The sequence below is a fragment of the Tauraco erythrolophus genome, chromosome 5 (assembly GCF_009769465.1).
Source record: "Tauraco erythrolophus isolate bTauEry1 chromosome 5, bTauEry1.pri, whole genome shotgun sequence".
NCBI lineage: Eukaryota > Metazoa > Chordata > Aves > Musophagiformes > Musophagidae > Tauraco > Tauraco erythrolophus.
In genome coordinates, this window is record NC_141469.1 from 15,630,196 (window position 1) to 15,649,264 (window position 19,069).

The 19,069-nt window shown below is 44.2% G+C and overlaps 1 protein-coding gene across 1 annotated transcript in view; it reads left to right on the top strand.

Annotated features, from left to right (window-relative positions):
• The first annotated feature begins 5,831 nt into the window (after positions 1–5,831).
• Positions 5,832–19,069, top strand: part of SMAD1 (SMAD family member 1) — a 46,710-nt gene continuing 33,472 nt past the window's right edge. The window contains exon 1 of the mRNA XM_086612529.1: positions 5,832–5,854. The gene's annotated coding sequence lies outside the window, so the exon portion shown is untranslated. The remainder of the gene's footprint in view (positions 5,855–19,069) is intronic.

Here is a 19,069-nt window from a genome sequence, read left to right on the forward strand (position 1 = left end):
TTTCGGCCCAAACCTTTTGAATTCGTAATTTTTCATAAGGATCTTGGCAGCTGTAGCTGGGTACATTAATCTTAGGAAAGTAATGAATTCTGGTCTGAATCCCATCATCTCAAGGGTGGAAAAGATGAACGACTACTCAATCTGATCAAAGACCTTTCTGGCATCTGCAGATAAATTTACAGCAGAAGCCTTATTTAATGTAACAGAGGGAAATACATGTAATAACCTTGTAAAATTATCAGTTCCACAATTATTCTATATAAATCCCACTTAATCATGGTGGGCCACTTTAGGAAGAACTTCTAAGAGTGAAATGAGTTCTTTGTTCTTTTGCATATGAGAGTGAGTCGGGAAACTAAGGTAGATCCCAAGTAGACCTTTGACTCTACAGGGAAAAACTCCTGAAGAGTTCATTCTAGAAAACGGCCAGACACACCAAAGCAGGAGTATGTAGAGCCTTCATGCCACAATGTATGTCTTCAAGGTCTTTCACAACTTAGTTCCTCTTTCTTTGTGTGTAACCCACACAGTGCCAGCTCAAAGCTTCTCTTCAGTGAGGGAAAATTGAATCTTGGCCCTCGAGGATGAGGACAGATCAACTTCTGGCATAAACCAGCTTACTTTAGCTTCCACTGGGGGATGCAGAAATCACTTTTGTAAGGATGGCACTAGAATAGTTCCCTTAAGCACCAGCCTCCAGGTCCCACCACCCCGATAATTCTGCATCCCCGTTAAAGTGCCGGTGATGGGCCTCTTGTGCTCAGCCCCACTCAGTCAGCCTTGGGCAGGCACTTGGGGCTGCTGAGGCTGCTGCGCTTCTGCTGCTGGGGAGCAGGGCAGTCGGCAGGGAGAGAGGTGGAGGGGAAGGAGAGCAGCCCCGACAGCCCCTTTACCCCAGCTGCCCTCGGCTGCCCGCAGGGCACTCGGCAGCGCAGGTGGGCAGTAAAGAGGGCAGACAGGAGGGCCATTGGGCCCTCTTTAATGGGAACAGGGTGTCAGGTGAGCTGCTGCTGCTGCTGTCATTTCAGTGCCCTGTTCAGCCTGCCTCTGGAGGCCACAGTTCAGCCAGCCCATGGCACCATTACACTTCTGCCATGCTGCAGGACTGAAGTATCCGAACTAGCTCAAACCCAAGTGCCTTGCTCAACACTGGAAATCAGCTATGAACTCTGCATTATCGTGGCTAGACAGGCTGTTGTATCCAGATGGGTTTGGAAAACCATACGCAGCTCTGCACAGTTATGATAACCTCCTAAAAATACTCCTTACCTTCTCCCACATGCTGTCTTCTGCCTGAGGCATCTTTCCCAAACAGATTTGTGTAGTTGCTAAACAGTCTGCATATCCTATTTTAATAATGCTGAGGTGGGAGGCTTGTTTAATACCTCGTCTATTTAAAGAAGAAGCAGACAAGCCATGAAGGATAGTGGTGGATAAATTTTACCAGCAAGCCCTAGAAAGAAGGAAATAAGGAAATCAAATATCCTTAGAAAGCTGTTCTTCTTGACAGAACTGCCTCTTCTCTCTGAAAATACTGTTGGTATTTTCCCACGCTAGGGCAACACTGTAATGGCTAAAAAGAAAATAACTCCGGTGATTTTAATGTAAATAATAAGTTATGTGCTTGATACAATTTAATTATCTGTGAAATGCTGCTTTCTGGCAGAAACCTGGTGTACATAAAGGTGAAGCAAAGTTACTGAGTTTGGAGCTAAACTGTCTCCAGAAGACACTCTCTATCCCTGGAACCTCTTGAATAAGCCAGGTGAAGCCTAGCTGAGGTTAACAAGAAATACTAAATCATAATCTGCATTTAAACTCTGATTTTAGAGGGGGAATGAAAGCTAACAGTAGTAGTAGCAGTATTAGTAGTAATATTTCTTAAATATTTGTTACATAATATGATAGTATAAAATGTGCAGCATAATTAGTATCTTTTAGCACTCTGCCTTCTGATAAGCTATTTCTGAGACACAGATTTTAAAGGTGATTAGGCAGGTGCTTGGTGAGATGTTAAAAAGTGTCTATGAGATTAAAGTTTCCTTTGAGAATCTTACTAGAAGCTTATCTGAGTAAGTGCTCAAACTCCATTAAAATTCAAGTTCACAGGCCTTGTGACTGATGATGTCATTGGATTGTACACCTAATCTGATGAAAAGTCAGGCTGTTTACAGAAGGGATGGTTCTCTTTCTTCATTGCCCCAGCCTTCCAGCCCGTTTTCCTTGCACCAGTTTGAATGATCAGGGCAATCCCAAGCACAAATTCAGGCTGGGTGGAGAATAGATTGAGAGTAGCCCTGAGGAGAAGGACTTGGGGGTGTTGATTGATGAGAAGCTCAACATGAGCCGGCAATGTGCGCTTGCAGCCCAGAAAGCCAACAGTATCCTGGGCTGCATCCAAAGAAGGGTGGCCAGCAGGTCGAGGGAGGTGATTCTGCTCCTCTACTCTGCTCTCGTGAGACCCCCCCTGCAGTACTGCATTCAGCTCTGGGGCCCCCAATACAAGAAGGACATGGAGCTGCTGGAGCGAGTCCAGAGGAGGGCCACGAAGATGATCTGAGGGCTGGAGCACCTCTCCTATGAAGACAGGCTGCGAGAGTTAGCGTTGTTCAGCCTGGAGAAGAGAAGGCTCCAGGGTGATCTTATAGCAGCCTTCCAGTCCCTAAAGGGGCCTACAGGAAAGCTAGAGAGGGACTTTTGACAAGGGCATGTAGTGATAGGAGAAGGGGCAATGGATTTAAACTGAAAGAGGGGAGATTTAGATTAGATTTAAAGAAGAAATTTTTACAATGAGGGTGGTGAAACACTGGAACAGGTTGCCCAGAGAAGTTGTAGATGCCCCATCCCTGGAAGTGTTCAAGGCCAGGTTGGATGACGCTTTGAGCAACCTGGTGTAGTGGAGGGTGTCCCTGCCCATGGCAAGGGGGTTGGAACTAGATGATCTTTGAGGTTACTTCCAACCCAAACCATCCTATGATTCTAAGATCATGTAGTTGCAGAGTAAAAAGAGGAAAAAAAAGTTCTGTTGCCTCTTGAGATAGGCATTAATAATAATAACTGCCTTATTCAGTCTAATGCAGAGGAGGAACACTGTTGTAGGAATAGCGTCAAGTTAGGTACCCAAGGTGTATGTTCCCCTGTGCTCTACTTTTTTCAGTTTCCTCATGTTATTCGGAAAAGCTAAGCAGATGCTAATGATGTTTAATTAGGGTATATTAAAAGGAGCCAATGGAGTTAGAAGTGGTGAATGTCCAAGTAAGACATTGCTGATGCTACTCACACACAGAGTAATGGGTTTGGACAGTTAGCTATGAGTTCAACATCCTAAAGTGGGCAGCAGACTTGAAGTTTTGACTCGGCTGTGTACCAAAACAGCCCGGCCAGGGAAGCCTCATGGCAGATTTGACCATGGCACACAGTTTCTGCTTTGCCCTCTGGTCTTCTCACACAATGGATCTGTCTGAAGCTGGTTCTAACCAGTCTCTCCAGAACAACTGTTCTGGTTATTAAACATCAGCAAAAGGTCATACTATGCTGTTTTAGAGCCCTTTTTAGGTAAAGGAGCATATTAATGTGATCCTTCCTAAGCCTCAATGTAAGTAGAAAATAATTGAATTCTCTCATGCCAAAGCGAACCAACCAGTCAACCCTAACAACAACGAAAGCAGTAAAAACGTGGTTCTAACAAGACACCTGACAAACTGCAGTGCTTCCCTAATTATCTTCTTGTCATATCTGTTTAGTGTGAATCATGCACTGAAGAGGTACTCGAGCTCCGAGGATCCAGCGGATAGAGCTTGCCGCCCGCCCCAGTCCTGCCAAGTCAGCCTGCCGAGCAGACCTTGGGCACACGTAAGGCCTTTTCCATGTATTTCTCTGTGTGAGACTGGATCACCGAGACTGCCAAGCTCTTGGGGCAGATGCTACTGCTGCACCCATCGCTCCTGACCCAGGACATGTAGCCCTGATTTAGGCACCGCCACAGTACAAAACCCAGCAGCAGTCTCATGTTTCCTCTGTACCTTGCTTGCAAATGTCTTCGTTACATTGACAAAATTTAAAGACATTTCAGTTCGTCTTGAGATAAACCTTTACCAGTTGTATCTGCAGCCCAGCACTGCGCTGTATCTGTGCATGATTGGTCATAAAGAGAAAAGTTTTCTTGCTAACTGAAATTTCATACAGCACAAGCACAAAATACAAGTTAAAGCTGATTACCAAAGTTTACTCATTGTGAATCATTTAAGGTTCAAAACTTGAGCAGTACAATACTAATTTTATTCCAAGCTTCCCCCACCAATATTATGGCATCGTTCTGTGTAGGTGTTCCTCACTACGCTTCTGTTGCAGCATGCTACCTAACGACGTAGTATGATTCACCTGTTTGCGATTAATGTAGTATTTATGTGACGAAGAAATGGATGAATTTTAGATTATGAAGTTAGAAAGAAGTACCGATAACCTCACTGGGTATTTTTTACGGCTGCTGTCACGCTCCTTCTGTGACCTTGGACAAGCCATTCCACTTCCGTGTCTTCAGACTCGTAATGCTCCTGGGTGGGCAGGTGGATGAGTCCAGGACTACTGTTCCTGTGGTAAGACTCTCATGGCCCTAATTTCTCTGGGCCTCAATTTTTCTGGGTTTTCAAATGAGATTAATGCCATACCTGGAACTTCATATACACCTGAAAATTTACTGGCCTAAGTATAGAGATGTAATTATGCCAGTATAGGTGTATCATAATATTTTGCCATGTAGAAACATCTGGCACTTGTTACCTCATCTCTTCTTCCAGGAATGGTGACTGGGTAAAAGCCAAAGTATTTGTTAAAGAATCGGTTTCAGTTCGATCCTACTCGCACCACGCTGATCTGAGTACCATAAAGATTCCTGCGAACTTAGGAGGCCAGAGAGACTTAACCGTTCCTCAAGCGGGCTGCAAACTTTCGGCTGGATCCACTTTCCAGCCGACACTGGCAGATTCGAACAGAGTTGAAATTCATTTCAGGAGGGCCGTAGGGGTGAGACCTCATTACTGTACACCTGATTGCACAAGAAGCCTCACGCGCTTTAATAGGTTTACTTGCATAAATTAAGAGCAACTGCAACAGCACCTGTGGCCAGGACGAGGTCCGCAGGTACGGTACGTGGGGATGAAGAGGGGGCTGTTTTTGGAAGGTATTATTATATTAGCGATTACTTCAATATTGGGAATCCAGTACGTCAGGGAGTGAGCCACCTGTAAGCAAGAGGCAGGATGAAATCCAGTTCGATCAGAGTGTTACAGGAATTAACTTTGAGTGCAAGTCTCACAGTATTTGGAGCTTTCCTTCGAGCTCCAGCTGCCGGAGCATCCCAGCCCCGCTCCAGCGGGTAAAGAAGCGCCTTTTAAACCTCCGCCAGCCCCGAGGGCCGCCGCGCCAACGTGGCCGAGCCCGGGCCCTCGGCGCTACGACACCGGGACGGCGCGGCGGGAGACGGGGTGGGGAGAATAAAGCCACCACAGCGCCTCGCCGCGCTCCCGCTACCGGGGCCGCGCCCGCGGGGCGGCCGCCTGCCGGCGGCGGGCGCAGCGCTCCTAGCGGGGCGCGGCGGGGGCGGTAATTTGGAGAGGATCCCTTGCCGGGCCGGTGCGGGAGGGAGGGAAGGGAGGAGGGAGGGAGGGAGCGTGTGAGCGCGCGCGGTGTGCCGGCGAGCCGCGCGCTGGCGGCGGCGCGAGCGGCGGCGGGGCGGCCCCGACTGCCTGACGCCGGCGAGACCGGATCGATCCCGGCGCGGAGGCAGCGCGAGCCCCCGGCCGGCTCGGTGCTCGGCACTCGGCACGTCCCCCCTCCCCGCACCGCCCGGCAGCCGGTAACAACTTCGCGCCTCCCCGCCTCTCCCCGCCGCCCCCGCCGGGCGGCCGTGCGCGCGCCGCCCTCCTCCTCGTCCTCCTCCTCCCCCCCTCCCGGCTCCCCTTTCCCCTCCGGTGGTCCCCGGCCCCGGGGCGGGGTGCGGGGAGCGGCTTCTCCGCGCCGCGAAGGGAGCGCGGCTCTGCGCTCCTCCGCTCCTCCCCGGCATGATGGCGTCCCTCCGGCAGCCCGCGGGAGACCCGGGGCCGCTTCCCCGCCGGCCGCTCCCGACTCGAAGTTTGTGGGTAGGTGCCGCGTCGGGCCCGGCGGGAGGGAGAGCCCTTCCCCACCGGGAAGCCGCCCTTCTCCTCGGCGGCGCCCGTGCCGGGGCCGTGGGGCTGCGCCGCGGCCGCCGCCCGTCCCCGTGCCCATTGTGCGCCCCGCGGGGGGACGCGGCGGAGCCCCGGCCGGCCGGGGCAAGTGCCCCGCTTTGTTTTTGCGGGGGCGAAGCCTTTCGCCTCCTACCGCGGCCGGCCTGTGTCCCCGTCCGTTCGATATTATTTATTTTTTCTTCCCTTCCTTTCTTTCCGCAGCCCCCCTCCCCTCTTTTTTTTTTTTTTTTTTTTAATGACAAATCTCTGCTTAGAGGTCAAGGAAAGTTCACTTTTTTTTTTTTCCCCTTTCCAATTAGAAGGTTTGGATGCATAAGATTTTCCCCTCCTTAATGTAGTTTCTTCATATACTTGGGCTCTACAGCCAAATAATCTTATCCTGAATATAGATCTTTAAAGCTTATTAAAATGTACTGGTGTGGAAATATTCAGTCATGCATTTGAAAGGATCTGGGCCAAATCCTGACTCTTTTTTTTTTTTTTATAAACTGAAGTCGGTACGAGTTCCGACTGAGGAAGGGTTGCTGTTCTTGCTCTTTTGTTAGTAGATCAATCTGAAGAAGATGCGTGCTCTGACCTTACAGCTCGCCTTTACATTATATGAATAATTAGAGCGTATTATTTTGGTGTATTGTAGGAGAAAATGATGCTCGCTGCATGTGAAAAGGTAACAGTTTTATTTGGGGAAGGAGAGGTATTGTTGGATCCAGGTGGGGAGGCGTAAAAGTAGATGTGTGTGTCAGATACAAGCAAATGGGAAGGATCGTTGCCTGAAACATGTCAGTGTTTAGTGGATGTCAGCGGTTTAAGATACGGCATCTTGAAACTAACATGCTTAGGAAAAAGCTGTGTTTCAAACACATCATAGCTGGTAGTTCAAATCTCTTCTGCACGCAGAGGAGAAGTCAAAAGGAGGAAACCGTTTAGTTTTTTTTCTGGAATAGCTAGATGTTTTTTTTAAGCAGCACCGAAGAATAAGACTGAAAGCCGAAGCTAACCCGGCCCACAGAGACCACTTTTCTTTGCAGCGTGTGTCTGAATTCTGCTGGTGTTCGTGTGTCTAACTGGCTGCGCCTTGTCCTGTCAAACAATGGGAGCAAATCGTGTGAGGGAACCTGAGGTGTTAACATAGACTTAACTTTCTGCTTTTACTTGTCACTAATTACTCTGCTGAATTATGGGAGACGAGTTTATTAGTTGTAAGTTTTATTTTTCCATTGAACTGGAGGGCAGCGCTATGAAGCTTTTGAGGTTCTCATTGGGTTTTAGTGCAAGTTTGAAGTGCTTGCTTCTTTACTGAGACTGGAAGAGCATCAGTGTGAAAATGGAAGATACCTAGCCCTTTTTGAAGTTCTCGCTCCGGTCTTAGGGGTGAAATCTTGCAATTTACTTTAGACTGTAAGTAGGTGCTTGAGAGAAATTCCCCTTGATTTGGATGATCCAGAAGACTTTCACAGCTACCAGAGAGGATCAGTTCAAGACATGATCAGGTTACCCTAAGGATAGGGTTTTGTCCTTGCTTCGGTTTTGATCTCATTGACTATTGGGTATGTAATCAAATACATTTTTTCCTACTCTGTCCTGTTCAACTTACCTTTTTGTGTACCCTTGAAGATTTGATGATCTGGTACATCTGAGAAAAATGACTGAATAAACAGATGGAGATCTTTCTGTTTCTGTATAAGTATTAACTATCGAATCAAATGTTTGAAAGCGGATGAATTTAGTCTTTGCTCTTCCTCTGTAGTTTGAACACAAAGCAGAGTTGGATGTGCAGAAAAGCAATACAGAGGTTAATAAAAGTACTACTTGTGTTTCCGAAATTTGGGAAATTATTCAGATTAAATGATGAGTTTTGTTGATTTCAATTTATAAACTGAAGGAGTTGTGATATTATTTTTTTTAAAAATTGAAGCATGAATGCACTGCATATTACATATAGCCAGTGTTCTGCTCTATGAAGCGCAAGTTGTGTGTGTGAAATAAAACCTCATTTGAGTAGACTTAAAAGCCTAATGGAGGCATCATCTCAGCTTTATAAATAATGTAAGTTGTGTATAATGTGGAGTCCCCAGAGACTGCAGAGAAAGCATCATTACCAGCCTTTTCAACCTGCCGGAGATCTTAAATTGATTTACAGCACTGAACTGGTGCAAAATGATACATCAGGATGACACGGGGTCAACCTGTAAAAGTCTATGATGTGAGCCCGTTAGTTCAGTCATCATAATTAAACCATATTATGAGGGCAGCAAAGCAAGTGTCTGTGACATGTCCCATTGTGCTTCAGATATGGATGGTTTAAGAATCAAATAAAGAGAGCACCGTGTTTATTATTTAAGTTATGCAAAGAGTAGTTGAAATTAAAGCTTGCGGCCCTGTGAAGAATGAATCTGAACCAATTTAGATTGACTCTTAACCTCTTCCTTGCAGTCATTAGCAACTGAAGTGCATGAAGGCATGTGCAGCTTGGAGGGGGGTGTGTGAGGGAAGTGGTTGTGAGTGAATATCTCTGAATTTTATATATCCTTTCTCACACCTCAAAATCAGCTAGGCTTTACCTGCAGATTGTGCTATCAGATATCAAAGGGACAAACAGGCAAACAAGCTTGTCCTTTGGGCCTTTTTTCCCTAGTGTTTTTATGCTGCTAAAGTTTGTAACTGCCTGTTGAAATGTTCCTGTAGATCTCAATTCTTGTATAAGACAGAACATCTTAATCATATCTTGAACTACATGACCAAACTTATTTTAGAACATAGACTGTAATTTTGAATATGAGTTGGCATAGGTCACTCTGCTTTTCTTAGTGAAGACCACTGGGGCTTCAGATTCATGTTTCTGCTCTAAGTAGCTTAGAAAGTAGCATGCCACAGATAGTAAAACACTTATTGTATGTGAAACGTCTTAGGTCTTGCTGTTTCTGCTGATAAAATCACTATGAAGTGCTTTGGGAAAATCCTGCTAAAATTCCTTTCTCTTCTTCCTACTAGTCATTGTGCTGCTTGGTGACTTAAGGGTTTTGCATGTATTAGGGGTTAAACTCTTCATACCTGAGTTGGTGTGAACTCTGCACTCCATCTCCTGAGCTTCTCCCAGCCAAGAAAGAAACGTCTCTTATTTTTAGTCACAAATGTACCTAAAAAAATCATTTTGAGGGATACAAGAGATGCAGAGAAAATAAATGGTCGCTAGTGGTGAGAGATCCATTAGCCTCCAGGTTCAGTTGCATCTCAACAGGATGTGCTTTAGCTAAGGTGCTTTCCGAGTGGCAAGTAAAAGAATTAAAGCTCGCTCTTGGGTACAGTGTCTTGTAACACATGGATATTGGAGCTCTCTCTGCTGTGGCGATGAAGATGAATGCATGAAACGACCTCATTGAAGAGAGAGCCAGAAAATCTGCGAAAATGAAAATCTGATTTCACAAATTGCTTTATCGTTAATGAAGTGATTCGACTAATGGTTTCTGTGGGTTTTTTATTTTATTTTATTTTTAATTTCTGGTTTTGGTTTTGATGACAAACTCACCCAGTTATGCTTTCAGAGTGGGGAGAGGTCTGTTCTGCCCATGAAAACTTCATTTGTTTCCCTGTGGTAGCTGCAGACTAGTATTCTTCCACTGGTCGGTCTTCTGTGTGTAGCAGTGCCTCAAAAAATTGAACGCATACAAGTCTTAGTAAAGATGATATGCAGTTCCTAGAAGCTTATCTTTGAAGTTTACTGAACACAAAATTCGAGTTTAAAACATAAACACCAAATTGGCAAGCGTGGCTTGAAATTCTGGTGACTTAAAGGCTCATCTTAAGCGCAGGCATCTTGTGCTTCTCTAGCTGTTTTGGTTGAGCTACAACGGCGTAAGGTCAGAAGAGTGTAGGGGATTTTCATGTTGGAACAGTGATTTTTCGCTTGGGATGGGAAAGACGTTATTTTAAATTGATACTTTTTTATTAATAGAGTTGTATCCCTGCAGGCTGTTGTGTAACTGTTTCCATTAGAATGTCTCTATTCTTCAAGATTCAGAATAACCGGAGAAAATGTGAGGTTGTGCCTTTTGTGAAGGGCTTTCCAGAGGGTGGATTGAGGGGTGAGGAGAAGGACGCTCTTGGCTGCTAGTGGCTGCCACAAAGATCCCTATCCTCCTCCTCGGACAAATGTTAATTTGCATTACAGAAGCTTTTCGGTTGTGTGTGTATTTGAGTCGGGGGTGGCTTTGGTTTTGAACAGGATGGAAAAGCCAGACATTTCATAAAATAAATTTCAAGGATTGTAAAGCATTTTCCAGAATGAACTCAGATCGTACAGGATTTCTCCCTGCTTCAGTTTTATGCCTGCATGTGTTGGCTTTGGAAGTGCCTCACAGTTGAATAGGAACAAAGATCGAGCACACCACTTCTCATTAGACTGCATGAGGTCAAGTATTCAGCGCACATTAAGGCTGAGCTCTGCTGAGTTGTGTAGGTGAGTCCATTTATTTTTTTTTTTTTTTTTTAAATTTTAGGGAACACGGTAACAATGCGCATCAGGTAGTGTGGCACTGGGATTGCTATGGTGGAAGTGTTGTACAGCTGTGGTACAGCTGTGCAACCACAGCTGTGTGCTGCCCCCTGATAGTGGTGCTGTGTGTGACAGCTGCTGGGTTGAGCCATCATTAAATTACGAGGCGGGTTCTGCAAGTACGCATTCCTTTCCTCAGTTGTGCTCTTCTTGTGAGTGCTGTGTCTTGGGAGACTGCGTAAAAGATGAGTTTAGATCAAGAGTTGAAACCTTTTTTCCCGTCTAGACTTGCCAATGCAGGGAACCTGACCGGTACAGCTGTTCTGGTCACTTGCATGATTGGTTCATTCTAACCTAGCTCTCTAGTTGTTCTGGACTGTGTGTCAGTTTTACTTCAGTATGGGGTGTCCACTTGGGAGAGTGATATTAGGATAGATGTCACCAGTCTTTCTCATTTTGTTCTTCCCCCACCCGTTCACTAGCGTGCACAGGCGAAGTCTAGAGTACAAGGAGGAAAACAAATTATTTTTAAACATGCCTTTAAAGAAGTCATTACATTTAGGCACTGTTCAAAGCAGTATCATCCAAAGGCAACTATTATGTTGACTTGGCATGTAAGCAAATCATTAATGTGGTTTGCCAGTGATTTCTGAAGCATTGTTTTGTATTTCTGTGCTTATAAAGGGAACACTCTCCCCGACATGGCAGCAGATGAGACTGTCTGAATAAGTCAGTATAGACAGCCTGAATTATAGCACTTAATGGTATTCAGAAGTATTTAACTTGCAAGTTATTGTCGTTAAAATGCCAATCCACATCAAAGTGATCTGTGGACTATCAATCTAATATTGGGTAACTTGGAAATAAGATACCCATTGAAATTTTTTTACAATGCTGAAGTGATTATAGACAGAATCATGACAGTTTTCACTGTCTCCTTGCTTCTATCCCCAGCATGGGTGTAAGAATCACGTCTGCCCTTCAGCTTGGACTGATGGACCTTCTTCTTTCAGTGCTCAGAACTATCATTAGAGGGGAAGCTGGAAATGTATCCTCCTAATACAAATTTTTTGCCTCAGTAGAAGTTGGATTTCAGGATTTATGGTGTTACAGGGTTTCTTCTACAGAGTTTGCAAGACTGATGTACATGTTTAAAAACTTGTCGAGGTAGATGAAAGCAAAAAAAAGCGTATGTGCACACAGAGCTAACACTTGGCACTTATGTAGCAGGTCAAAAAGTTTTCTATGAATTCAAAGAATCCTTTATGCTCAGATTGCTTGGGGCATGCAGTGACCATAGTTGATCATACATTTGCTCACTTTTCTTCCTTACTTTGTTCAGTCTTGAGAATTAATACCTCATTCTTCTGTGTTTACTTGAAAGACTGATTTACTGAGGATATTTTTCTTGTAAATCATTTCATACTTCCGATTTCAAGCATTTTAAGGCATTGACAATAATAGCAACCTTCTGTCTGGTGTAGTATGGTGAAACCAGGGCGTGAGACTCTTAAAGATATCTTATTCTTATGCTGGTACGTATGTAGAATTATTCACACTTGGTGGGTATGCTGTTCACATATGCATGTGCACATATAATTGCCTAAAATAACATTCACTGCTGTTGAAAGTTATATTATTTGGATCAGATAAAGTTGGACTAAGCCTATATATAGTTGAGAAGAGCCTGTAAATTTTTCAAGGTGTGTGTATGTAATAACTGTTTATATATAAATACTTAAATGCTTCTTAAATGCTTAAAAGCATAAAACCAGTTTTGGTTAAAGATGAAGTAAATAACTGGAGAATCATGTTGCAACAAATTGTGGCTTCCACTTAAATGTGTTTCTAAGGATGATAGGGGGAGGAAACATCTGCTGTTTGGTCAGATGCTGTTAATGAGTTGCATATTTGACTTTATTCCACCAGTATATTTCACCTTTGTATCTGTTAGGTTTCGTTTGGATATTGACGTGGGAGGAATTAATCAAATGTCTTTGCTGTCTTATGTGTATCCTACTAGTAAGGACTTTCATTCAGCTGACATGTTGAGGGACAAAATACGTGGCTTGTAACTAGCTGTATTTTCTGACACCGTGGAGAGAGTACTCTCAAAAATTTCCTCCAAGGCAAATTTGGGAATGTATGTGTGAGAGAGAGAGGACAGAAGGTGCTGTGGAACTGACATCTCCTGCTGTTTCACTTGATGGTTTAATTCTCTGTGGTGTCCCTGTAAATTATAAAGCTGAAGAATAGCAAAAGTGTACAGGTTGGGTTTTTTGTTGTTTATTGGTTTTTAACTTTCTCCTTTTTCTCTTTCTAGCCCTCCCAAGATGTTGCAAAACAAACTCTGGTAGTGTTTTGGTAGGACAGAAAAGTTGGCAGAGCACCTTTGCTCAGTGTTGGCCAGTTGTCTTTTTCCCCAAGGGTTTCTGAGCTGTGTTGTATGAAACAAGAAAGATACTTTCAAGTTAGGCCGCTAGCACCTGCTTAGGACTGTAGATTCTGCTCACAGGTCCTGAAAAGTTAACTAAAACTGGCTTATCAATAAAACACACTTCTATTTGATGAAGGGTCTTTCTTGTGGTATCTGAATGCTCCATTGTGCAATTTAACATATTTTTATGACTATAGTGGTTTCCTGACTGAAATCTGCTTTGGGGAAGGCTGTTTTGGTTTGATTTTATTTTAACCTAGGGAGGACTTTCTTCAGGTTAGTACAAGTTATCTGATGATTTTTTTTTTTTTTTTCTATTGACCTTTCTGCATGTGTATTAAAATAATCCATCTTGGCTGTGAAGGTAGGCTGGGAGACAAACAGTACGTGAACATGACAAGGGTTAGTCATGGTTGCTTAAGGTATCTGGTGCTGTAGTGATAGGCATGGTATGGAAACCTCTGTAAATCAGAACCGCTCAGTAACTCACAAGCAGTGGAAAAAAAGGAGTGGAAAAGTGGCTCCTTGCCACAGCTGTATGTGAAGCAAGGTGACAGTGATGAGGACTTGCATTGTGATGGAACAGAGCCATACATGAAGCCAAACTTCAAGGGTGCAAGCAGTGAAGGAAGGATGAGTGAGGCAACTCCGAAGACTTCTGGGTGCTTTGAAAATATTCTAAAAGTTATGTAAAATTTGGAGAGGGGTTATTTCTCATGATTTTCTCTGCTTTGCCTTCTGCTCTCCCTGGTTTGTATTTGAAATTCTTAAAAGAAGTACAGTAAGGTCACAGGCCATTTTAACTAGGACTTGGTGAAGTGGTCAAAATCAGGGAAACAAAGTGATCTGATGGAGATTTTCTTCATAATTCGTGGGAGTCTATTCATTGTAGAATTCTGGACAAATCTGTCCTCTGCTGAAATGTATGATTTTTGATTAACAGAACTGAATCCATTGAGTTTGACTTCCTGATGAAAATGCCGTAATACTTTAAAAACAAGTTGTCGTGTGGCTCTGCCTGTGCATGGCAAATAGAGTTCAGTCCCTACCTCTACCTAGAAGCACTCAATGTGATTTTGTGTTTGTGCCGAGGCAAACAGAGTTCTATCTGCTTTTCCTGAACCAATTGTTTTTTGTGATATGGACCACATTCTTTTTTCAAATGATTAGCAGGTGATTGTTTTAAGAACTTCACAAAATCACAGGATGGTTGAGATTGGAGGGGACCTCTGGAGGAGGTCGTCTAGTCCAATGCCCTGCTCAAGCAGGGTCATCTTGGTTGCCCAGGACCATGTCCAGATGGATCTTTTTTTTTTTCCAGTTGTATGACAACAGCATTATTGTTTTGTCACAACAGCTATGAAAGTAGAATTGAAATTTGCTTAGACCTTCTCGTAGATCTGACAACATGTACCCGATGGCTTTAGGGATTATTAAATGCATAATGTGATTACACTGGTTTAATTTCAAATGTGTAGTCTTTCAGGAATCTCAAGCGCATCTAAGGTGTGTGCTTCTCTGCACAGGGAGGAAAGAGGGAAATGAGGGAAGTAGAGACTCAACTCGTGGCTTGGCTGAGATCTCACCATGACTCTCCAACATTCAGGACCAGAGTTTCATCCCCCTTCACACAGTCTCTTGGTCTTTGCTCTTGTCATCAGACACTTAAGCCTTTTTATCACTGAGGGGGGAGAGAGAGAATTAAACCAGACATTGCTTATGTCTTCGTCTCTGTTCTGCTAATTACCTGGTGGATGCAGTGACGAACGACACTATTTTGAAAAATGTGAATGAATGTTGACCTTGTTGTCTCAGGAAGCCTGGCTTACGTACAGGTTGTCATCTCGGCTATAAGAGTTTCCTATTTTGCCATTTTGCCCGCTGCTGGCTTTACAGTCGGGCATACTTAATAACAGGCCCTTTATTATCCATGCTAGCTAGTGTCAGTGTTGAGTGCTTCCGCTTGGATGGAGTAGCCAAAGGAAAAGTCTTTGTCTTTATTAACTTAAAAACTTAAGATAACGTAATTATAGTTTCTGTAATGTGTCATATTAGATTTCATCTGGAGAATACTTTATAGATACTTTCAGCTTGAGACTCTGTAGTGTGTGGTATTTTTGGACAGATGGATGTGAAATCACTCTTCTTTTTTCTGAAGTTTACTCTTAGTTATCTAGAGCAGAAGACAGTGGTAGTAGAGGGGGGTTGAAGCGCTTGCTAGAGCTTGTAGTTATTCAGAACCAGCTACGGCAGAGCTCATTGCTCTGGGGATGAGACGAGGTTTTGCACATAGACTGAAGTACTCATGTCTGAGTGTGAGCTAATCTTTGTCCTGGATATCATTTAAAATCAGGGGGGTGGCAGCTCCACAAGATAGAGAGAACTCTTGAAAGTTTGGCTCCTCTCAACCCAGCCACAGATTTCTTTGCATATGCTGGCTGGGTGACTGGTGCTCATCCTGCTCTGAGCAGATCCAGCTGTTCTGCAGAACATTTTTTGTTGTTGTTTTTGCCAGGTTAGGAAGGTGAATTGGCTGACAGACTGTAAGCAGAGGGGAAATTATGTTGGAATATGAAAGCTGGCACAAGGGAGTAAAGGGAAACCTTTTCTCTTTGGGTGGGAGCAAGCCATTAGAGTTGTGCGTTTGCCTGTGGACCTGTGACCTTGCTGGCCCAAGGCAGCTGTTGAAGGTAGCTAGTTATAAACGAGTACTGTAGTACTCCCAGATGAAGACTTCCTTCATATGCTTGCCAAGGAAAGGTCTAATTTACAGGGTTTTTTCCCAGATACTTATGTTGGTGATTAGCATGGTGAGGTTGGACTGCCAACAGTTACGTCAGTCACAAAGCCCCAGTGTAGTTACATTGGCAGCAGAACGACAATGATTAATGATACAGTGTATTTTATGGGGGGTGAGGGAGGATGGATGGGGAGGAACACTTAAACAAGCTTTTCTGATCGAGTGCTGTTTTGTTAGTATGAACTGCAACCTATATTAGAGATGTTTTTCTGGCTTGACTATAGGCTGCTTTGAAATTTCGTCCTGTTCAGGAAACATCACCTAACATAACTGGCATAAACACTCCAGGGCTATATGCTACAATTTACTGGATAACTGTTCCCTTTGCCCTTGTCCCCACTAGTTTATCAGCTACAACTCTTGCTCATGGTCAGACCCGGTGCATCTGCTGTGGTTTGTGAACTGGGAACACTGGTGGCAGGCTGCTTTGGCTGAAGTCTTGTATTCCTGAATACAGGTGAGTTTCCATCACACCTTTGCCTAGCTTCTTGCTGCCTCTATCTTGGGACACAAGGGCTCTCAGTCTTCCAGGCCAGCAGTCAGGGTCATTTGAGCCTAAAGGCTTGTTAGCTCTGGAAGTGGGGAGTACTGGTTTCAGCCCCAGAAATAAAGGCAACTGGACTGTCAGCTTAAATATAAGGAGTCTGAAATCTTTGTATGCTCTTTTTGTGCACTAGCTTTCAACCTAGAGCTAAGTAATCTTGGAAAGCTGCAAGTCCTGGAAGTTGATTGCAGTCTCACTTTGCAACATATTCGGGGCTTGCAGTCCTTCTGTCCTCTGTACTAGAACAGCTATGACTGTTTGTTCAGTAGCAGGCAGCAGTGGAAAATTTGGGAAGCGTTATGGCTGTTTTAGCTAGCCTGCTGTCGGCTGTGCGGAGCTATTGGTAAATAGCGTGTTTTGGTATCTCACCTGTAAGGTTGCAGTACTGCAACTTTGCAAAACATGAATTTTGAAACTTTAAACTGGTCTTGGAAAATTATGGTGAAATGAATTAAAAGTTGCCTTAATTCCATATACAGAGTCATATAGGCTCTGTTAATAATAGAAGCTTGCAGATAAGAAAAGGGAAATGATTATTTCTTTATGTGGCTTGATTCCTCTTCCAAAATCATAAAAAGCTTACAGATAACCAGGAGATCAGATAGATAGATTACAGCCATTTTCTCGTGTTGTAAAACTTCCGTATTGCCAGTAAGCAATGTAGGAGGATATCTCCCACTTCCTTTCAAGCTATGCATTTCTCCAGTCCTGTATGAACTACAGTTCCTATACGTGGGTTGAAGCCTTTGTACAAAACCCTCCGAAGCCTTGATCTCAGGAATATGAGAAAACAGTTTGACGTGAGATTCTGCAGATGTTCTGGCACAGGGCTGTGACAGCTGCTTTGGCCTCATCCTGCAGTTTTTTGGATCTCTCTAACTCTTCACATATGAGTGCACCCTCGTTTTGTGCTTTTGGAAGGGGAGAGGCGTGTCTGTGACTTCTGGGTCTGCTTGGTTGTTCCCTGTCGGCAGTAGTTAGGAGCCACGTTTGTTGGCTGCAATGAGTCCGGTAGCGCCAGCACATGCTCCAGTCTCAGCCCCAGTGCCTTTGCCCTTTTGGCCTCTCGCTGCGGTGGTCATTGGTTCTTGCTCAGGGCAAGCTGCCTCTGGCCAAGTGACTTACTGCCCTCTTCCTCCGTGGTGTGGAGGTGTTCCTTGGGACAATGGCACGTGCTCTCACAGACCTCTCTTGGTGTCATCCTGCCAGCAAATGTTTTGTGCCGGTGGTCACCTCTCAGGCTTTCTTTGTCTAATACTTGTCTCTTAATCAGTAGCTTTCAAGAGTTTTGTTCTCCTCCTGTTAGCAGGAGAAGCTAAGGCTTCATGTGAGGTAGTGGCTTGCCCAAAGGAAATGGGAGCTGTGTCTCCTGAGAAGCAGCCCAGCGCTCTCTGTGACAGTACTCCTCCTGTTGACAAGGCTTTACAGGCTTAGGTCTGGCAGGAAAAAATTGCACTGATAGCACATTCAGTTGCAGTCAGTAGACTTCTTCGGATTAAAACGCTCCTGAGAACAGAGCTTTTAGAATTCATTGGTGAACCAGCTGTTGACTGGAAGGTTGTTGGCCTCCACAGTAACATGCAATACCTGTTTTGTTCCAACTGTGCCTGCTGGTTCAGGGGAAACCTAGTGCTTCTAATGCCCGGTCTTTGGTTGAACCAAGAATTGTTCCGTTGGTTCCGTAGACTAATTATCTGGATGAAACATTTGTAAAAGTAAGAGACCATGTAAATGCCTTCGTAGCTGTGTGTCAACAGCTTTATTCTTCCACAAGTATAGTTCTAAAATATTGATGAAATCGTACCCTGTTTTAAGATTACATTGGGGTGTAGGTAAAGTCAGTTCAATTTTTTAGCATGGGTAAGCTCAGACTTATCTCACATGCCAGTAAAGGCCTTGATCAACCTAGATCTGTGTTTGCTGGTGTATTTGAAACATGAACCCAGAGTTTCCTTGACCTGATCTCAGGGGGATCCCTATAAATCTGTATCTGCCTGTAAATTGTAATCTTTAGAGAGTCTCATTTTCCTGTGTGTAAGCTGAAGGGGCGTCTTAAAAAGCTGAGATCTTGGCTCCTTCCATTTGTAAAGGGTCTGGTGAGATCAGTTGGCTTCGTAAATACCAAGATACTGCCAGGGAGTATCTGCTGCCATGTGGTAGTGCAGCTGCTGCTCACTGTCCCGGGAACCAAGAACAGGGTGTCATCTGAAGTTCAGTCCCGGTTCTCAGAAGGCCACTAATTGCATGCTGTAATTAAACAACGTTTCATTGGACGGTGGAAGTCTGGCAAATCTTGATGTTTGTTTCTGGGTTGTATAAACTTGGCTTGGAAAGCTGTATCATCTTCAAACACTTTCTTTGTCCAGAATGGTAGTTGTGAATTGCAGGGCACTTCACAAAATTTAACCTAGATCCTTCACTCTGCCTCTTAGCATTTTAAAGGCATGATGAAGATACTGTGTTTTAAAGGCAAAAAATACCTCCTTAGTTTTTGCAAATAAGGCAGAAAAGAAGAAAGCTAGAGGAATCCTTTTTTAAAAGGAAAGAGTGCATCTCATGAAATGCATTGAAA